The sequence below is a fragment of the Triticum urartu genome, chromosome 3 (genome assembly GCF_003073215.2).
Source record: "Triticum urartu cultivar G1812 chromosome 3, Tu2.1, whole genome shotgun sequence".
NCBI classification, from domain to species: Eukaryota; Viridiplantae; Streptophyta; class Magnoliopsida; order Poales; family Poaceae; genus Triticum; species Triticum urartu.
Window position 1 is genome coordinate 590061821 of NC_053024.1, and position 20165 is coordinate 590081985.

Here is a 20165-nt window from a genome sequence, read left to right on the forward strand (position 1 = left end):
CCTAGAGGAAGGCATTGGGAAGTAATAAGTAGATGATGGGTTGCTAGAGTGACAGAAGCTTAAACCCTAGTTTATGTGTTGCTTCGTAAGGGGCTGATTTGGATCCATATGTTTCATGCTATGGTTAGGTTTATCTTAATACTTTTGTTGTAGTTGCGGATGCTTGCAATAGAGGTTAATCATAAGTGGGATGCTTGTTCAAGTAAGAACAGCACCCAAGCACCAGTCCACCCACATATCAAATTATCAAAGTACCGAACGTGAATCATATGAACGTGATGAAAACTAGCTTGACGATATTCCCATGTGTCCTCGGGAGCGCTTTTCCTATTATAAGAGTTTGTTCCGGCTTGTCCTTTGCTACAAAAGGATTGGGCCACCTTGCTGCACCTTATTTACTTTTGTTACTTGTTTCTTGTTACAATTTATCTTGTCACAAAACTATCTGTTACCACTTATTTCAGTACTTGCAGAGAATACCTTGCTGAAAACCGCTTATCATTTCCTTCTGCTCCTTGTTGGGTTCGACACTCTTACTTATCGAAAGGACTACGATAGATCCCCTATACTTGTGGGTCATCAAGACTCTTTTCTGGCGCCGTTGCCGGGGAGTGTAGCGCCTTTGGTAGGTGAAATTTGGTAAGGAAAAATTTATATAGTGTACTGAAATTTACTGTCATTTGTTACTATAGAAAGTAATTCTCTGAGGGGCTTGTTTGGGGTATCTTCGCCCCGTCCAATAGAGCAAAGAGTAGCTCCCCAACCTACTGAACCTATTGAAAATGAAACTCCTTTTGAATTTCCTTCGGGTATGATGGAAAGACTGCTAGCTAACCCTTTTACAGGAGATGGAACAAAGCATCCTGATGAGCACTTATTATATGTGGATGAAGTTTGTGGATTATTTAAGCTTGCAGGTGTACCCGATGATGTTGCTAAGAAGAAGGTCTTCCCTTTATCCTTGAAGGAAGACGCATTGATATGGTATAGGCTATGTGATACGAGATCGTGGGACTATAAAAGATTGAAATTGGAATTTCATCAAAAGTATTACCCTATGCATCTTGTTCATCGTGATTGCAATTATATATATAATTTCTGGCCTCGCAAAGGAGAAAGCATCGCTCAAGCTTGGGGGAGGCTTAAATCAATGTTATATTCATGCCCCAATCATGAGCTCTCGAGAGAAATAATTACGCAAAGTTTTTATGCTCGGCTTTCTGAAAACAATCGCACCATGCTCAATACTTCTTGTGCTGGCTCTTTTATGATGAAGACTATTGAATTCAGATGGAATTTATTGGATAGAATTAAACGCAACTGTGAAGATTGGGACCTCGACGAAGGTAAGGAGTCAGGTATGGCACCTAAGTTTGATTGTGTTAAATCTTTTATGGATACCGATATTTTCCATAAGTTTAGCACTAAATATGGACTTGACTCTGAGATAGTAGCTTCTTTCTGTTAATCTTTTGCTACTTATGTTGATCTCCCTAAGGAGAAGTGGTTTAAATATCATCCTCCCATAGAAGTAAAAGTAGCTGCACCTATTAAAGTTGAAGAAAAGACTGTCACTTATAATGATCCTATTGTTCCCACTTCTTATGTTGAGAAACCACCTTTCCCTGTTAGAGTAAAGGATCATGCTAAAGCTTCAACTATTGTTCATAAAAGCAATATCAGAACTTATGTACCCCCTGAGCAAGTTAAAGTAGAACCTAATATTGCTATTGTTAAAGATCTCTTGTCTGATAATATTGATGGGCATGTTATTCAGTTCAATGGTGAAACTGCTAGAATTGCTAAGCCTTGTGATAAAGATAAACATAGACCTGTGGTAGGCGTGCCTGTTATTTCTGTTAAAATAGGAGATCATTGTTATCATGGCTTATGTGATATGGGTGCTAGTGCTAGTGTTACACCTTATGACTTGTATAAAGAAATCAAGCATGAAATTGCACCTGATGAGTTAGAAGAAATTGATGTCACAATTAAACTTGCTAATAGAGATACTATTTCACCAGTGGGAATTGTTAGATATGTTGAAGTCTAGTGTGGGAAAACCAAATATCCTGCTGATTTTCTTGTTCTCGGTTCTCCGCAACATAACTTTTGTCCCATTATATTTGGTAGACCCTTCTTGAACACTATTAATGCTAAGATAGATTGCGAAAAGAATGTGGCTTGGATGATATGGTTCATGAGTTTAATTTCTCTAAATTTAGTAAACAACATCGTGAGGAAGAATTGCCTAGTAAGGATGATATTATTGGTCTTGCTTCTATTGCCGTACCTCCTAGTGATCCTTTAGAACACTATTTGCTAGACCGTGAAAATGATATGTTCATGAATGAAAGAAGGGAAATAGATGAAGTATTCTTTAAACAGGAACCTATTCTGCAACACAATTTACCTGTTGAAATTTTAGGGGATCCTCCTCCACCCAAGGGTGATCCCGTGTTTGAGCTTAAACCGTTGCCTGATAATCTTAAATATGCTTATCTTGATGAAAAGAAGATATATCCTGTTGTTATTAGTGCTAACCTTTCAGAGCATGAAGAAGAAAGATTATTGAAAACTCTGAAGAAGCATCGTGCTGCTATTGGATGCACTCTTGATGATCTTAAGGGCATTAGTCCCACTCTATGTCAACATAAAATAAATTTGGAAGAAGATGCCAAACCAGTTCGTGATCCTCAACGATGTCTGAATCCTAAAATGAAAGAAGTGGTAAGAAAAGAAATACTCAAGCTTCTGGAGGCAGGTATAATTTATCCCGTTGCTGATAGTCAGTGGGTAAGTCTTGTCCATTGTGTCCCTAAGAAGGGAGGTATTACTGTTGTTCCTAATGACAAGGATGAATTGAGCCCACAAAGAATTTTTATAGGTTATAGGATGGTTATTGATTTCCGCAAATTAAATAAGGCTACTAAGAAAGATCATTACCCCTTACCATTTATCGATCAAATGCTAGAAAGATTATGCAAACATACACATTACTGCTTTCTAGATGGTTATTCTGGTATCTCTGAAATACCTGTGTCGGCTAAAGATCAATCAAAAACTACTTTTACATGCCCTTTTGGTACTTTTTCTTATAGACGTATACCTTTTGGTTTATGTAATGCACCTGCTACCTTTCAAAGATGCATGATGGATATATTCTCTGACTTTTGTGAAAAGATTTGTGAGGTTTTCATGGACGATTTTTCCGTCTATGGTTCCTCTTTTGATGATTGCTTGAGCAATCTTGATCGAGTTTTGCAGAGATGTGAAGAAACTAATCTTGTCTTGAATTGGGAAAAGTGTCACTTTATGGTTAATGAAGGTATTGTTTTGGGGCACAAAGTTTCCGAAAGAGGTATTGAAGTTGATAAAGCCAAAGTTGATGCTATTGAAAAGATGCCATGTCCCAAGGACATCAAAGGTATAAGAATTTTCCTTGGTCACGCCGGATTTTATAGGAGGTTCATTAAGGACTTCTCAAAAATTTCTCGGCCTCTGACTAATTTATTGCAAAAAGATATACCATTTGTCTTTGATGATGATTGTGTAGAAGCATTTGAAATACTTAAGAAAGCATTAGTCTCTGCACCTGTTGTTCAGCCACCTGATTGGAATTTACCCTTCAAAATTATGTGTGATGCTAGTCATTATGCTGTAGGTGCTATTCTAGGGCAAAGAGTTGATAAGAAATTAAATGTTATTCATTATGCTAGTAAGACTCTAGACAATGCTCAAAGAAATTATGCTACTACTGAAAAAGAGCTTTTAGCAGTTGTATTTGCTTGTGATAAGTTCAGACCCTATATTGTTGATTCTAAAGTAACTATTCACACTGATCATGCTGCTATTAAATATCTTATGGAATAGAAAGATGCTAAACCGAGACTTATTAGATGGGTTCTCTTGCTGCAAGAATTTTATTTGCATATCGTTGATAGAAAAGGAGCTAAGAACCCCGTTGCAGACAACTTATCTAGGTTAGAAAATGTTCTTGATGACCCACTACCTATTAATGATAGCTTTCCTAATGAACAATTAAATGTTATAAGTACTTCTTGTAGTACTCCTTGGTATGCTGATTATGCTAATTATATTGTTGCTAAGTTTATACCACCTAGCTTCACATACCAACAAAAGAAAAAGTTTTTCTATGATTTGCGACATTACTTTTGTGATGACCCACATCTTTATAAAGAAGGAGTAGATGGTGTTATTAGACGCTGTGTACTGAGCATGGACAGGAACAGATCCTACGCAAGTGTCACTCCGAAGCTTATGGAGGACACCACGCTGGAGACAGAACTGCACATAAGGTATTGCAATCCGGTTTTTATTGGCCTACTCTTTTCAAGGATGCCCGTAAGTTTGTCTTGTCTTGTGATGAATGTCAAAGAATTGGTAATATTAGTAGACGTCAAGAAATGCCTATGAATTATTCTCTTGTTATTGAACCGTTTGATGTCTGGGGCTTTGATTATATGGGACCTTTTCCTGCCTCTAATGGAAACACACATATTCTAGTTGCTGTTGATTACATTACTAAGTGGGTAGAAGCTATTCCAACTAGTAGTGCTGATCATAACACATTCTATTAAAATGCTTAAGGAAGTCATTTTTCCGAGGTTTGGAGTTCCTAGATATTTAATGACTGATGGTGGTTCACATTTTATTCATGGTGCTTTCCATAAAATGCTTGCTAAATATGATGTTAATCATAGAATTGCATCTCCTTATCACCCACAGTCTAGTGGTCAAGTAGAATTGAGCAATAGAGAGCTCAAATTAATTTTGCAAAAGACCATTAATAGGTCTAGAAAGAATTGGTCCAAGAAACTTGATGATGCATTATGGGCTTATAGAACTGCATATGAAAATCCTATGGGTATGTCTCCATATAAAATGGTATATGGAAAAGCATGTCACTTACCTCTTGAACTAGAACATAAGGCATATTGGGCTATTAAAGAGCTCAACTATGATTTCAAACTTGCCGGTGAGAAGAGGTTATTTGATATTAGTTCACTTGATGAATGGAGAACCCAAGCTTATGAAAATGCCAAGTTGTTTAAAGAAAAAGTTAAAAGATGGCATGACAAAAGGATACAAAAGCGTGAGTTTAATGTAGGTGATTATGTATTGCTATACAACTCTCGTATAAGATTTTTTGCAGGAAAACTTCTCTCTAAATGGGAAGGCCCCTATGTTATCGAGGAGGTCTATCGTTCCGGTGCAATAAAAATCAACAACTTCGAAGGCACAAATACGAAGGTGGTAAATGGTCAAAGAATCAAATATTATATCTCACGTAATCCCATAAATGTTGAAACCAATATTATTGAAACCGTAACCCCGGAGGAATACATAAGAGACACTTTCCAGAGCGTTTCAGACTCCGAAAAGGAATAGGTATGTGGTACGGTAAGTAAACCGACTCCAAAACAATTTTTAAAGCAATATTTCTCCATTTTGGAACTTTTAGAAAAATAGAAAAATAAGTACCAGTCCGGGAAAGACACGAGGGCCCCACGAGGGTGGTGGGCGCGCCCTACCCCTCTGGGCGCGCCCCCTACCTCATGAGCACCTCGTGTGCCTTCCGAACTTCGTTTTCTTGCACGATACATATTTTGGTCGGTAAAAATTCATTATGTATTCTCTCGAAGGTTTTGACTCCCGTATCACGCAAATCTCCTCTGTTTTCGTTTCGAGCTGTCCCGTTGCAGATTAGATCAACATGTCTTCCCAGGATTCGGAAGGAGAAAGCTATGTGGATGATTACTTAGCAAATCCCAAGGTCTATGGAGATGTGGAACACGATGGTTGGACCACGGAGGAAGAAGAGGACTATGAACCCAAGGGGAAGGAGGAGACGAGCTCAGATGAGGATGAAGCCCCATTACCTCAACCTGGGGACATGCACGTGGAGTTCAAAAAGTCAAGTCTCCCTGATAGGGTAAAGAAACCCAAGTTCGAGTTTATTCCGTTTCGTCTCTTGCATGAAAATAAGCAAGACCTATGCAAAAAGATATTAAGCCTAGAGTGGGAGATTGATGATTTGAGGGATCAAAATGCTGTCCTCAAGCGCAAATTAAGGGAGAAGTCCAAGCTTGCATCATTGACAACACCCCCACCTTATTCACCGACAAAGGAGACATAATCACATGGGTATGGGCACTCCCCTTGGCAATTGCCAAGCTTGGGGAGGTGCCCCGGTATCGTATCACAATCACAACTCCTATCTTTACCATTTTTCTTAGTTCGATCCTATTAGTAGTATCTTGATCTAGTAAAATAAAGTTTATGGCATGATCTAGTTTTGAGTTTTGCTTTATGATCTCTCTTACTAATCGAGTCCATGAGCTATATATAATAAATATTAGTGTTGAGTCAAGGGCCTGATTATTTTTCCATGATCTTGGGTGAATAAAAGAAAAGAGAAAAAGAATAAAAAGAAACAAAAAGTTCATGTTGATCTTATTAAGAGTAATGACTTCACATAGAAAGATTATGAGGATTAAAAGTTGTTGGGAGTTGGCAGACATAGCTTTGGTCATTGTTGCAATTAATAGGAAGTAATAAGGAAAGAGAGGTTTTCACATATAAATATATTATCATTGACATCTTTTATGATTGGAAGCACTCATTAAAATATGACATGCTAAAGAGTTGATGTTGGGCAAGGAAGACAACGTAATGAGTTATGTCTTTCTTATATTGGAGATAAAGTATGTTGTCATGGATCCTCTGACTTGTTGAGCTTGCCTTTCCCCCTCATGCTAGCCAAATTCTCAGCACTAAGTAGAGATACTACTTGTGCTTCCAAATACCCTTAAACCAGTTTTGCCATGAGAGTCCACCATATCTACCTATGAATTGAGTAAGATCCTTCAAGTAAGTTGTCATCGGTGCAAAGCAATAAAAATTGCTCTAAATACGTATGATTGATTGGCGAGGGAGAAATAAGCTTTATACGATCTTGTGATGTGGAAGTAATAAAAGCGACGGACTGCATAATAAAGGTTCACATCACAAGGGGCAATATAACGTGACGTTCTTTCGCATTGAGATTTTGTGCATCCAACCATAAAAGTGCATGGCAACCTCTGCTTCCCTCTGCGAAGGGCCTATCTTTTATTATTATCTTCTGCCTTTTGCAAGAGTCATGGTGATCTTCACCTTTTCTTTTTCATTTTATCCTTTGGCAAGCTTAGCATGTTGGAAAGAACACGATATATATATATCTAATTGGATGTAGGGGAGGATGAACCATTATTGTTGACATTACCCTTGAGGTAAAAGGTTGTGGGGCAAAACTATAAGCCCCTATCTTTCTCTGTGTCCGATTAAAACTCCGTAACCACAAGTATCGCGTGAGTGTTAGCAATTATGAAGGACTAGATGATAGTTGAGTATGTGGACTTGCTTTTAAGCTCTGACATAGACTCTTTCCGATGTTATGATAAATTGCAATTGTTTCGATGACTGAGATTATAGTTTGTTGGAGCCCAATAAGGTTTATGATTCATACTTTTGTATTGTGAAAGGATCATCGCTTGAACATAAGTAATCATATGACAAAATCTATATATGTTGCTGTTATGAGAGTAATCATGATGCCTTCATGTCCGTATTTTAATTTTATCGACGCCTCTACCTCTAAACATGAGGACATATTTATTGTTATCGGCTTTTCGCTTGAGGACAAGCGAGGTCTAAGCTTGGGGGAGTTCATACGTCCATTTTGCATCATGCTTTTATATCGATATTTATTGCATTATGGGCTGTTATTTCACATTATGTCATAATACTTATGTCTATTCTCTCTTATTTTACAAGGTTTACATAAGAAGGGAGAATGCCGGCAGCTGGAATTCTGGGCTAGAAAAGGAGCAAATATTAGAGACCTATTCTGCTCAACTCCAAAAGTCTTGAAACTCCACGGAATATCTTAAAATAAATAAAGAAAAATCCTCGCCAAAGATGAAGTCCAGGGGGCCCACACCCTGCTCACGAGGGTGGGGGGCGCGCCCCCCTCCTAGGACGCGCCCCCCTACCTCATGGGCCCCTTGGTGGGTCTCCGACATCCATCTTCTGCTATATGAAGTCTTTCGATGAGAAAAAAACAAGAAGGAACTTTTCGGGACGAGACTCCGCCGCCACGAGGCGGAACCTTGGTGGAACCAATCTAGAGCTCCGGCAGAGCTGTTCTGCCGGGGATACTTCCCTCCGGGAGGGGGAAATCATCAGCATCGTCATCACCAATGCTCCTCTCATCGGGAGAGGGCAATCTCGATCAACATCTTCACCAGCACCATCTCATCTCCAAACCCTAGTTCATCTCTTGTATCCAATTCTTGTCCCAAAGTCCGAGATTGGTGCTAGTAGGTTGCTAGTAGTGTTGATTACTCCTTGTAGTTGATGCTAGTTGGTTTATTTGGTGGAAGATCATATGTTCAGATCCTTTATGCATATTATTACCCCTCTGATTATGAACATGAATATGCTTTGTGAGTAATTACGTTTGTTCCTGAGGACAAGGGAGAAGTCTTGCTATTAGTAGTCATGTGAATTGGGTATTCGTTTGATATTTTGATAAGATGTATGTTGTCTAGCCTCTAGTGGTGTTATGTGAACGTCGACTACATAACACTTAAACATTATTTGGGCCTAGAGGAAGGCATTGGGAAGTAATAAGTAGATGATGGGTTGCTAGAGTGACAGAAGCTTAAACCCTAGTTTATGCTTTGCTTCGTAAGGGGCTGATTTGGATCCATATGTTTCATGCTATGGTTAGGTTTACCTTAATACTTTTGTTGTAGTTGCGGATGCTTGCAATAGAGGTTAATCATAAGTGGGATGCTTGTTCAAGTAAGAACATCACCCAAGCACCGGTCCACCCACATATCAAATTATCAAAGTACCGAACGCGAATCATATGAACGTGATGAAAACTAGCTTGACGATATTCCCATGTGTCCTCGGGAGCGCTTTTCCTATTATAAGAGTTTGTTCCGGCTTGTCCTTTGCTACAAAAAGGATTGGGCCACCTTGCTGCACCTTATTTACTTTTGTTACTTGTTGCTCGTTACAATTTATCTTGTCACAAAACTATCTTTTACCACTTATTTCAGTACTTGCAGAGAATACCTGGCTGAAAACCGCTTATCATTTCCTGCTGCTCCTCGTTGGGTTCGACACTCTTACTTATCGAAAGGACTACAATAGATGCCATATACTTGTGGGTCATCAGGCTCATCTCAAAATTTTAGTTTTTCCATTTTATAAGGCTCAATTTGGTTGTTTCCCATCACATGTTTAGATTCCAAGGTGCATTAAATCATTGCATGCAAGTATTAAGAGAAAATTGACCAATGAATGTAATTTATGCATGCATGCATTGTAATTAATGCATTGGTAAACATACTTTTTTGAGAAAAACAAGAGCATTAATTGGGTGCCTTTTTTAGGAGTAGTTGAGAAAAGTAGTACTAGTACTGCTACAGTACGAGTACGTACTCCTCCGTCACATAATGTAGGACGTTTTTTGACACTAGTTAGCGTGTACAAAAAATGGCAAAAACATACCCAAAATTTCTTAATCCACGCCAAAAACTACTACCTAGTGCCAAAAATTTCTTACTAGTGCTATTATTTACAGTATAATGCAACCCCATAACGTTCCATAATGCTAGTACTAGTACTCCATGGTACCAAAAACTACTACCTAGTGCCAAAAATTTCTTACTAGTGCTATTATTTAGAGTAGTAAATAATAGCCTCACCCCTTCGCTGAGGAACGATCTACAGTTGGAAGGGACGAGGCCCTGCGGTTACTATGCTCTTATCTCCTCCGCGCCAGTTCCCCTCCCCTTGAAGAGAAGGCAGTTCGTCGCTGCTCCCATGGATTCGCCAGGCGGTTCTCCTCCTCGTTGGGGCTGGGAGACCTTGGACGACGATTCTCTGGTAGAAATCGCACGCCGCTCTGACGTCCTCACCGCCGCAAGACTCGGTGCTTCCTGCACCAATTTTTTTCAAGACGCTGCTTAAACATGCTTGGGAAAAGGCCATGCTTGTTGGTCTTCCATGCGCCCTCGAGGAGAAGGTTCTTCTAGGGGACAATTCTTCGAACAGTCCACCGCTCCTTGGCCATGGTTGCACATTGACTCCGCTAGAGTTGACGACGTTGAGAGGTAGTCGGATTTTGTCCGATGAGCAGGTCAGTAATGGAGTTTGATCATGTAGTACTTACTTATTCCATTGCCATCCCGTAATTTCTCCGCTGCCCACTGCCTTATATATAGGTCTGGGTTAGTGCCAACGAAGATTGGCTTGCATACCTCTGGCCGGATACCACCATGATTTTGCACAACATCCACAGCAGTGCGGCTGTTCTGGTAGACCCGTTCTCCACCATTGGGATCGGCCTTCCAGACTGGCTGGGCAAGAATACGTATGATGATGCCTACATGAGATTGAAGAAGATAGCAATTGCGGACCCGCCGACAAAGCGACGCGGCTATGATGATTACTATCTCATCACGGTGTTCGACATAAGGATTGCCATCAATGCAGGAGGCAGTAACGGCAGAGGCTGGCGCATGTTGGCGGCGGCAGATTTGTACCCCTACATGTTCGAAGACGCCGTGCGCCATCTAGGCCGCATCTTTGCGGTGACAAGCCAGGGGATTTGTTTCATTTGGTTGACATCCTACGGTACGGGAGATTACAAACGGAATGCACAAACCATCATTTGCATCCCTAACGGTATTCCATTATTTTGCAGGGACCAGTCATCCCCCGATCAAAATAAGATCGCCGATACTGGATGAGCATTTGCATCCACGATTCGGTCTAACCTGGAACCTTGTAGTTGACTTTGGCATATTGGGATCAACTATCTTAGCAGTCGTTACCCATGGTACCACTGATGTGCAACATGGTCACATAATCTACCACGATCGGACCGTCACCATCTACCCAGGTATTCCATTTTTTAACCCTCTCGCCTTCTCTTTCATTGTTGTACTAGTAGTATATTTTGTAGTACTAGTAGGAGTACTTTTTTCCTTGGAGGACGCGTATAGCTAGCTAGGCCCTTGAAGACTTGAACCCACTAGCTACCACCATTATTGTTTTTCCATGTCTTACTATCTCATCCATGTAGCCAAGAGTGGCTATATATAATAAGCTGGTTATTTTACTTCCTCTATACCGGAGTAGTACTATTTGCTGCACAATATTACTAACCGCCACATTTGAGCACAACATTATTATGCATGGACCTTGACTATGTTCGTCACCATGTGTCCAGATCTGGGATGCCGCGTGTACCAGATGAACGGCGCCGAGTTCGACCCCCGTAATGCTACGTGGGTGCCGAGGAACATTCTTGGAGGGTACTCGCTTTTCATCGGGGACAGCTGCCCCATTGTGAAGCGGATGCCACCTTCCGTGCATGACATGGAAGGCCTGCCGTTCATGAAGCATGGTTGTGTCTTCAGTGTGCACCGCCGGATGAACGACATGCTGGGACACGCTATCCCTAATTTATGCCGATCAGCTTGGATGAGTCTCCATCGTGTGGAACCGGACTAGAAAGCTGCGACAATGATTCCCGTTGCCCACCGCTATGGATCGTGCCATCCATGAAGAACACCTGGGACTGGAACCTGGAGGACGACATGTAGCCCATCTATAACGTGTAAGTGGAGTACGGTAATTGTGAACGGTAGCGCTGTGAATATATGTAGACTAGTCGTGAACAAATTTATCACATGAGTTGGAGATGAACTTGTGTGGCATACTTGCATTTGTCCTTTAGAGTTTATTACTAGTAAATGTGTTATGTCTACGTGCAACTTGTGTGGTTGTTGCACGGGCTCCAACACGCTCTTTGAGAAACAAAGGTGGCACAGCTTTGGATATACGTGACGTGGCGGCATCATACAGTAGCATCGTTCGCTATAGTTGTACTAATACACTCCTACTAGGATGACAACTATAAAACCTTGCGCTTGGCTCTTTGCCTCTTCGGGAGGTTCAACAGTTCGTACTCGCGTGAACCTTGCACTTGGCTCTTCGCCTCTTCGGAAGGTCCAACAATGATGATACTATAGTACAATATGCTTCTGGCAATCTGACACCGATTGAACTGCTGCACGTCCACTGCGAGGGCTAGGGCGAGGGAGAGGGAGAGGGAGAGGGCACTGTAGTCAAAACCCTCTCCTCGTCCTGCGATCCACCGCGCACATGGGCGTGGGCGAGGGAGAGGGAGAGGGCACTGTAGTCAAAACCCTCTCCTCGTCCTGCGAACCACCGCGCGCGTGGGCGAGGGAGAGGCGTAGTAAGCAAGCTTCTCCTCATTCGGCGAGTTGACGAGACACATCAAAGCAGTACTAGTACTAGTAGTAGTAGTCCATACTGCGTCCTTTCCGATTAATATGGCTTAATTTGAAACGAGAAAAATACACTGGCGGTCAACGTATGTAACGGTACGCTCTTTACGGTCACTATATATAGTTTTGCGGCGATTATGCGATCACTAGCTCATCGTAGAGCACCGTATTGCACCCTACTGACTGGCCACATAGTCGATGTGGCACTTTGTTGACTGGTTAAATTGTCACCTAGTTTCTGGGACCCACCTGTCAGTTGGCAGAGCAAAGAAATCAGTTGAACAAAACTTTACGCAGGCGCGACACGAGTCCAACCCTTGCGCGCGAACCGCCCTGGCTGTGTAGGTGAGTGCATGCACGTGTCCTCCGTCGGTCTTCCAACAAAGAGTGTACTACATGATGTACATCTACACTTCCAATGCATTTAGCCTTTAATCTACTAAATCGATATTGATTGACTAATGCACCAACTTGTGTTGTAGGTATAGGCTACATGTCTATCCTTAATTACAGCATGCAACGGCCTTCATTTAATCTTCTTATCTCAATGGTCGCATGGACACGTAAGTCTGCTACTTTTGGGAATTCATTATGCCCTGGTCAATGTGTAAACCTCTAAATGTACAGTCTTTCACGGACGTAGGGAGTAGGTTGAGCACTTGAGTGTGAGCGTGTGTGTTGTGTCGTGTGCTGTGTGCCGCATGGGTGTGTGAGTGTTGCGTGCGTCCATGTGTACGTGTGAGTGTTGCATGTTGCATGCATGCATGCATGGGGCTTACTCCCTCCCATTGACATGTTTATATTTCAAGCTTCCTCTGTTCCCTCCATATGGTGATACTCCCTCTGTTCCCAAATATAGTACAAAGTTGAGTCATCTATTTTGGAACGGAAGGAGTAGTACGGAGTAAAAGCCTCCCTCTGTTCTCAAATACGGAGTATTTGTCTTTCTACAGATTTCAACAAGTGACTAGGTACGGAGCAAAATGAGTGAAGTGAGCGTAGAGGCATAGGGATACTGTAGAAAGGAAGTCCTCGCGATCCATTTATTCCCCATCTCGTTCAGAGAGAACTATTCAACTAGTCTTCACAGTGAAGTGACAATTCACGCTGCAGCAGATGGGACACGTAATTAATAAGCTGAACCAGCGTGTTGGTGTTACTAAATCAGCCTTACCGAGTACTACCATCATGTTTGCCAGTAGAGCATGCTTCCGCAAATACGCCTACGCACCTCTGTCCTCCATTAACTGACATATGGGCCCTGTTGTGGTAGACCCACATGTCATCGGTGTAACTATTTACACTCCGAAGGACGGTATATCCTGGTAGTAGTACTAGTAGAATTGAGATTGAATGCACTTTCTTCCCCATCTTCCACTCTTCTTCCTCCTCTCTTATTCTTCCTCCTCTCTTCCCCATCGTTGGCCACACACCATTTACCCCCGCTCACTGCTCGCCCTCCCGCCCCATCTTCCTTGGTAGCTCGCGCGTACCATATCCCCCCGCTCACTGCTCGGCCACACGAGGAGAAGCTTCTTCGCTCGCCCGCCCGAATCCACTTCCCCGCTGGCTCGCAGGCACCGAAAACCCCAATGGCAGAACTGACTGACACGCAGAGCCGCGATTGGAATTCCCTCCCTGATGTTCTCTTGGAGCAGATCTGTAGTCGTATGGACGTACTCAGCACCGTCCGTCTGGCCGCATGCTCGGTGTCTTTGTACCATCTACTCTTCTGCAACCGGTCGGCTCTTTTCAAGACACCCTGCTTGCTGATGCCCGATCCTCGCAGGTGGCCCAGACACCGACTTGACGATCCTACGGAGGTTGCCGTGGTGCTCCTCGACATGCTACCACTACCCGTCCACCTGCCCTTCATGCGCGGCCACTATTGAGCGGGCATGAAGGCCAACTGGATCGTCCTCATCCACCAATCTGGTAGTCCATGGCATCTCATGGATATCTACACCCAGTGAGAGATCACCCTTCCATCTTTGGATACCGCCGCCATTGAGCCTCGCGGCCCGCCGGACACTCCTGCCTACTACACATGAGACGCGTCAAGCTTTTGGCTCGACCTTTGTTTGCAGAAAGTTGTAATCTGCGAAGTTCCCACACGATCAGAAGACTACATGGATTACAAGCTCATTGCCTTGTTCAATAAGGGATTAGTCTATCTAGAATAAGGTCGCCATACATGGTTATGGCTCATCATCAATCCTGTTGAGGAAACATTTCTGTCTGATGCTATAGTGCACGATGGCATCGTTTACGCGGTCGACGCACAAATTGGCTACCTATACTGGTGGAATCTATCATCGTGTAATTGTTCTATCTCATCTCATCTTTACCTTATGAATACGACTGCCTGTTCATTTGTTACAAATTTAGAATGCATGGCATGTCTATAACCACATCATTGCTATATGTTCCTCTCATTTCCTAGATTTTTATGACCACACTTGTTATTGTTAGAGTTGATATGAGAACAATTGGCATCTAATGATTGTTAGAATACATATTATGAGCATAACATCATGATTGCTATATGTTACTCTTGTTTACAAGATTTTTATAACAACGCATGTTATTGCTTAGAGTTGATATGAGAACAGTAGTAGTAAGTGCTATGGTAGAATATGAGTAGGCGCTGTCATAGGTGTTTTCCTCTCATTGTTACATGATGTTTGAACCATGACATATTGCTAGAATATGAAAGCCATTGGCTTATTTTTTAAACTTGGGGTATGATTATGACCACGGCATTGCAATTCTCTGTCTATGATATGTGTCACTTTTATAATAATCTTAATTCCACACATACTCTGAACATGATTGTTTATTTTTGTCCTTTTGGTCTCCAATTTGAATTGTTGCAGCAGACGCAAATGCGCTGGCCTTCATGATTCCAGGACCTATAATCATACCAGCCGATGGGTGGTGGTTTATCGCTCGTTCAGCTGACAGCGGTCATTTGATGCTCATTCGCATGTACCAAATTGACCAAACCATTACATCAAACCACATGCAGTACAATGCGTGGGGTGTTCGTGACATTGATGGCTATGGCTGCTTTGTGTTCGAGAAAGATCCCAGCTCCGTTGGGGTAGGCGTATTCAACTGGAGGTGGGTTTACAGCCTCGGCAACCACTCCTTGTTCCTCGGGCTCAATTATTCGATCATCCAACCAATCATCGATCATATCACGGACGATGATTACTGTGCTATGCAACTTCCATTCGCGAGGGGGGGCTGTGTTTACACATCATACCATGGGTTTCATGAATCACCATATCCAGAGATTCGACGACACAGCTTGTTGCCAGATAATCTTTAGTGTGTGAAAGGCATCAAGCTTCCATGCGATGGATGGCTTTTGCAAACCCGACATGCGGCAATGTGGTTCATCCCAACAGCAAATATGCACAACTTGATTCGTGCTGATATCTAGACCGAGCCATGTATTCTGCTGCTGTAGCACGACCCTCTTTTGTTGGATATTATGTACTGTTGTTAGTTTGAAGCACTCCTCTGGTTTGAAGGATAGATACCTTCCTGGGATCAAGTTCATCCTAACTCACCTGCATAGGATGTACTGATAATGATGATGGAGATGCTGTGCAGAAGCCATATATATCAGTTAGGCTTCAAGTGCGTACTTGTTAGTTAAACCTATGTATAAATTGTGACACTAAATACGACTATTAAGTAGTACAGTAGCAGTACTAGTATACGTCGGTCAAATTATTCATCATGTCCACACATTGAATTGACGTGACAACACGTTGCACGTGAGGTGACACAAGAATCCCGGCGGCGTGTTCGGGTATTCTGGACTTCAGATTTGGAGTACCACTTATCTGTCGAAATCTTTCATCATTCACTTAAAACAGTCGATTGATCATACATTGAGTACCATATAACTGGAATTACCGATGCAAGTCGAAGAAGGATTGGCCGGTGCTGCCGGCTGGCGTAAAGTTCGATCCCATGGATCAGGAGCTGATCGAGCACCTTGAGGCCAAAGTGAGTGCTGACAGCGCGATATTTCAGTCTCTCATCGATTTGTTCATACCAACCATCGATAGCGAGCATGGCATATGTTACACCCAACCTAAGAAACTTCCAGGTAAGACACCGATCAGCCGTCTACTTGCACAAACATATTCCTTTGTTTATAGATCCATTTTTCTTTTTAGACGCAGACCTGGTGAAGCAATTACAAATTGACAGTTAATAAAAAGTGAAACAAGTGACTGCAACATGCCAAAGATGTTATGAAAATGCCAACTAGGTACACTAAAACTTGTATTCCACAATACTGTAGGTATCACACTGAGTGGCCTAAGGAAGCATTTCTTCCAGCACAATTCCAGGGCATTCAAAAGGGGCACGTGGACGCGTCGCAAGATACAGTTGGAGTGCGGCATGTACGCGATGTGGCACAAGACCGGCAATACCTTGCCGGTGATGGTCAACGGCCGGCAGACGGGCAGCAAAAAAGGTTCTGGTGCTGCACACAAACAAGAACTTCGACCAGCAGAGGACCAACTGGGTGATGCACCAGTACCACCTCGGGGACCTGGAACAAGAGAAGGAGCGGGAGATGGTCCTCTCCAAGATTTTCTACTAGACGAACACTAGGACCAGGAGTAAAAAGATTATAAGTTAGTTTGGTATTGATAGTTGTACTACCTTGTCGTCCGCAAGTTGGTATTGTTGTTAACGATCTTTTGGTATGAACTTGCATTTGCTTCCAACCATCATGCCGAGGGTCGACGTGGATATAAAGCTGAATCATTTGTTTCGGAACGAATTTTCAGGCACCTGATTTTTATTTGATGGGTAGCATAAGCACCTGCCGTTCGAATTCCCAGTTCTCCAATTTTTTCGAAACAAGTGCATGCACTTATTATCACGATAAGAAAACAATATCTGTGCTGCATCCCATTTATCAGTTTGTACTTGCAGAATTCTCTCGTTTATTGAGCACGTATATTGTTTTTTCTGGTCGAGCAAGTTTCCATTGGGCTGTAGATTGCCCAGGGTTGTTTTGTTTTTAACAGGCCCACCCCATGAGGATAATGGGGCACAAAGATCCAGAAGGTATCTACTGGCCTCTGGCCTGCCAGCGTTAGTTATATTTTGTCTTACAACATCCGCAGGTAGTTTTTTTTACTGAATCAAACACACAGCCCAGTTCTATTCTCCTCTTGAAACGCATGTCCTACATCCATTTTCTAAGCTCTACCTATAGTTTTACTAGTTCATATACACGTATCATTATATTGAAAACACATAAAATTCCCTTTTCATATTTACATCCTTATTTTTGTTGTTTTTTCCCACCCAGCGCTAATTTTTTACCATTGGTTTTCCCTTAAACCAACTAAATTTGTCCCACATCTTATTTGCTTACAAAAACAAAATGATTTTTTTGGCAAATCAATAATTTCTTTAAAAAATGTTTATCATTTAGGGATTACAACAGTTCGGATTCCACCGAAATGTGCAAAATAAGGTTGGACTTTTTGACCGTGGTCCAGGGCAGAAAATGGGCTGTAATAAATTACTTAAGAATTAGAAAATGGGCTACAAATTATAAAAAATAGCAAATAGGATTTATGTTGTCTGCCACAGATTTGGAGGCTGGCTTGTGGGCCTACTAAGTACATGCGTACACAAGGTCAGACCGTTAGATGTCAATCTAACGGCAATCGTGCTTCTTCAATCTCTGATCCTCCTGCACCAGCTGCCCAAACCAGCGCCGTCGGAACCGCCTGCTCCCGCCTCCCGTCCCCATCATACTCGCATCCCTGGCCTGTCTATCCCTCTACTCACCCACACCTCCTGTTATTTTCCGGCGACGGCAGCCGAACCAGTCAACCCTCGTACTCTCCACCGCGTGGGCAGCCACTGCCGTATCTTCCCCGGCTCCGTGTCGTTCCCTTCGTAGGCCTCACCATCGTCCACCGCCCTGGTGCTCTCGGCGCGGCATGGTCAACGATGTCCATCCAACGGCCGTAGTGCTTCTTCAACCTCTGGTCTTCTTGCCCCAGCTGCCCAAAGCAGCGCCGGTCGTGCCGCATGCTCCTTCCTCCCGTGGCCGGCTGTGCTGCCGCGGAGGCCTCACCGTCCCCATACTACTCCCACCACTGGCCAAGCCATCCCTCCACTCACCCACTCCCCCTGTTATTTTGCGGCCACGGCAGCCTCACACCGCAGCCGAACCAGTGAACCCTCATACTCCTCTCCGCGTGGGCATCCACTTCCGCTTCTTCCCCGGCTCCGCGTCGTCCCCTTCCGAGGCCTCGCCGTTGTCCACCGCCTTGGTGCCCTTGGCACGGCGTGGTCAAGGTGGTTAACGACATTCCATCGGAAGAGTAGTGTACGTGGAGAGGCTGACAGCTGGGTCCACGGCCACAGCCAAGTAAGTCGCTTTGTCAGGCCTATTGGGTTGCAAATCTTTCAAGACGAGGACAGCTTTCATTCGGCTGGCCGAGAAAATGGCCCATCAGTAATGAGAAATGGGTTGTACATTTTTTAAACACATCAAACCGGCAATTAGTATCAAATATCTTTTTTTCATTTCGAGATTTGAAATTACAAAATTTGAGTCGAAATTTGTTGGATTTCATATTGATATACATTTATTTTCAAAATCAGTTTGAATGTGAGTCGAAATTTTGGGATTAAAAACAGTTCGGACCGCACCAAAATATGCAAAATTTCATATAATTTTTTAACCATGGCCACAATATGGGCTGTATTAACAAAAAGAATATGGGCTCCAAAAAAACCTTAATAAATAGAAAATGGGCTGTAAATTATTAGAAATAATGGTAGATGGGTTGTATGCTGTTTTCCATAGATTTGAGGCTTTCCTAAAAAAGGTTGACACACAAGCAGTTACTGTTGGATGGCCATCCAACGGCTGTCGTGCTTCTTCAATCTCTGCTCTTCCTGCTCCAGCCGCTCAATCAGGCGCCGGCGGGACTGTCTGCCCCCTCCTTCCCGCGGCCGGCTCTGCTGCTGCGCATGCCTCATCGCCCCACCGTACTCCCATCGCTGGCCTAGCCATCCCTCTACTCACCCACACCTGCTGTTATTCTCCGGCGACGGCAGACGAACCAGTAAACCCTCGTACAGTCGTACTCCCCTCCGCGTGGGAAACAACTGCCGAGTCTTCCCTGCCTCCGTGTCGTTCCCTTCCTAGGCCTCACCGTCGTCCACCGCCCTGGTGCTCTTGGCACGGCCTGGTCAACGTGGTCAATGACCGACATGCATCTGAAGTGGACTTTACGTGGAGAGGCCGACAGCTGGGTCTACGGCTGCACGCAAGGAAATGCCTCCTTATTACGCACAAAATAATGATTCCTCCACCTGACATCATGGAACCACCGAAAGGGCCACTGTATTTCACCAAAAAAACGTTACCGCCGCTGACAGCTCGGACCCACAAGCTATATCTTCGCACGCAAGGAAGTGCCTCCTTATTACGCACAAAAAAAATGAATACCCCCCTGTTAGCTGGGACCCAGTATAGTGGCAGGCTGACTTGTGGGCCTACTAAGTTGACGGGGACGGAGGGCTTTGTCAACTTAGTCAATATGCACGATTCTAGCTCTAGTGACCGTACGATGTCCATCCAACGGCCGTAGTGCTTCTTCAACCTATGGTCTTCTTACTCCAGCCGCCCAAACCTCGTGCTCCTGGCTCCCGTGGCCGGCTGCGATGCGGCGGAGGCCTCACCATCCCCTACTACTCCCA

The 20165-nt window shown here is 43.2% G+C and overlaps 1 pseudogene; it reads left to right on the top strand.

Moving 5' to 3' along the window:
• LOC125546991 overlaps positions 1-17028 on the top strand; it is a 66307-nt pseudogene extending 49279 nt beyond the window's left edge.
• The last annotated feature ends 3137 nt before the right edge of the window (positions 17029-20165 follow it).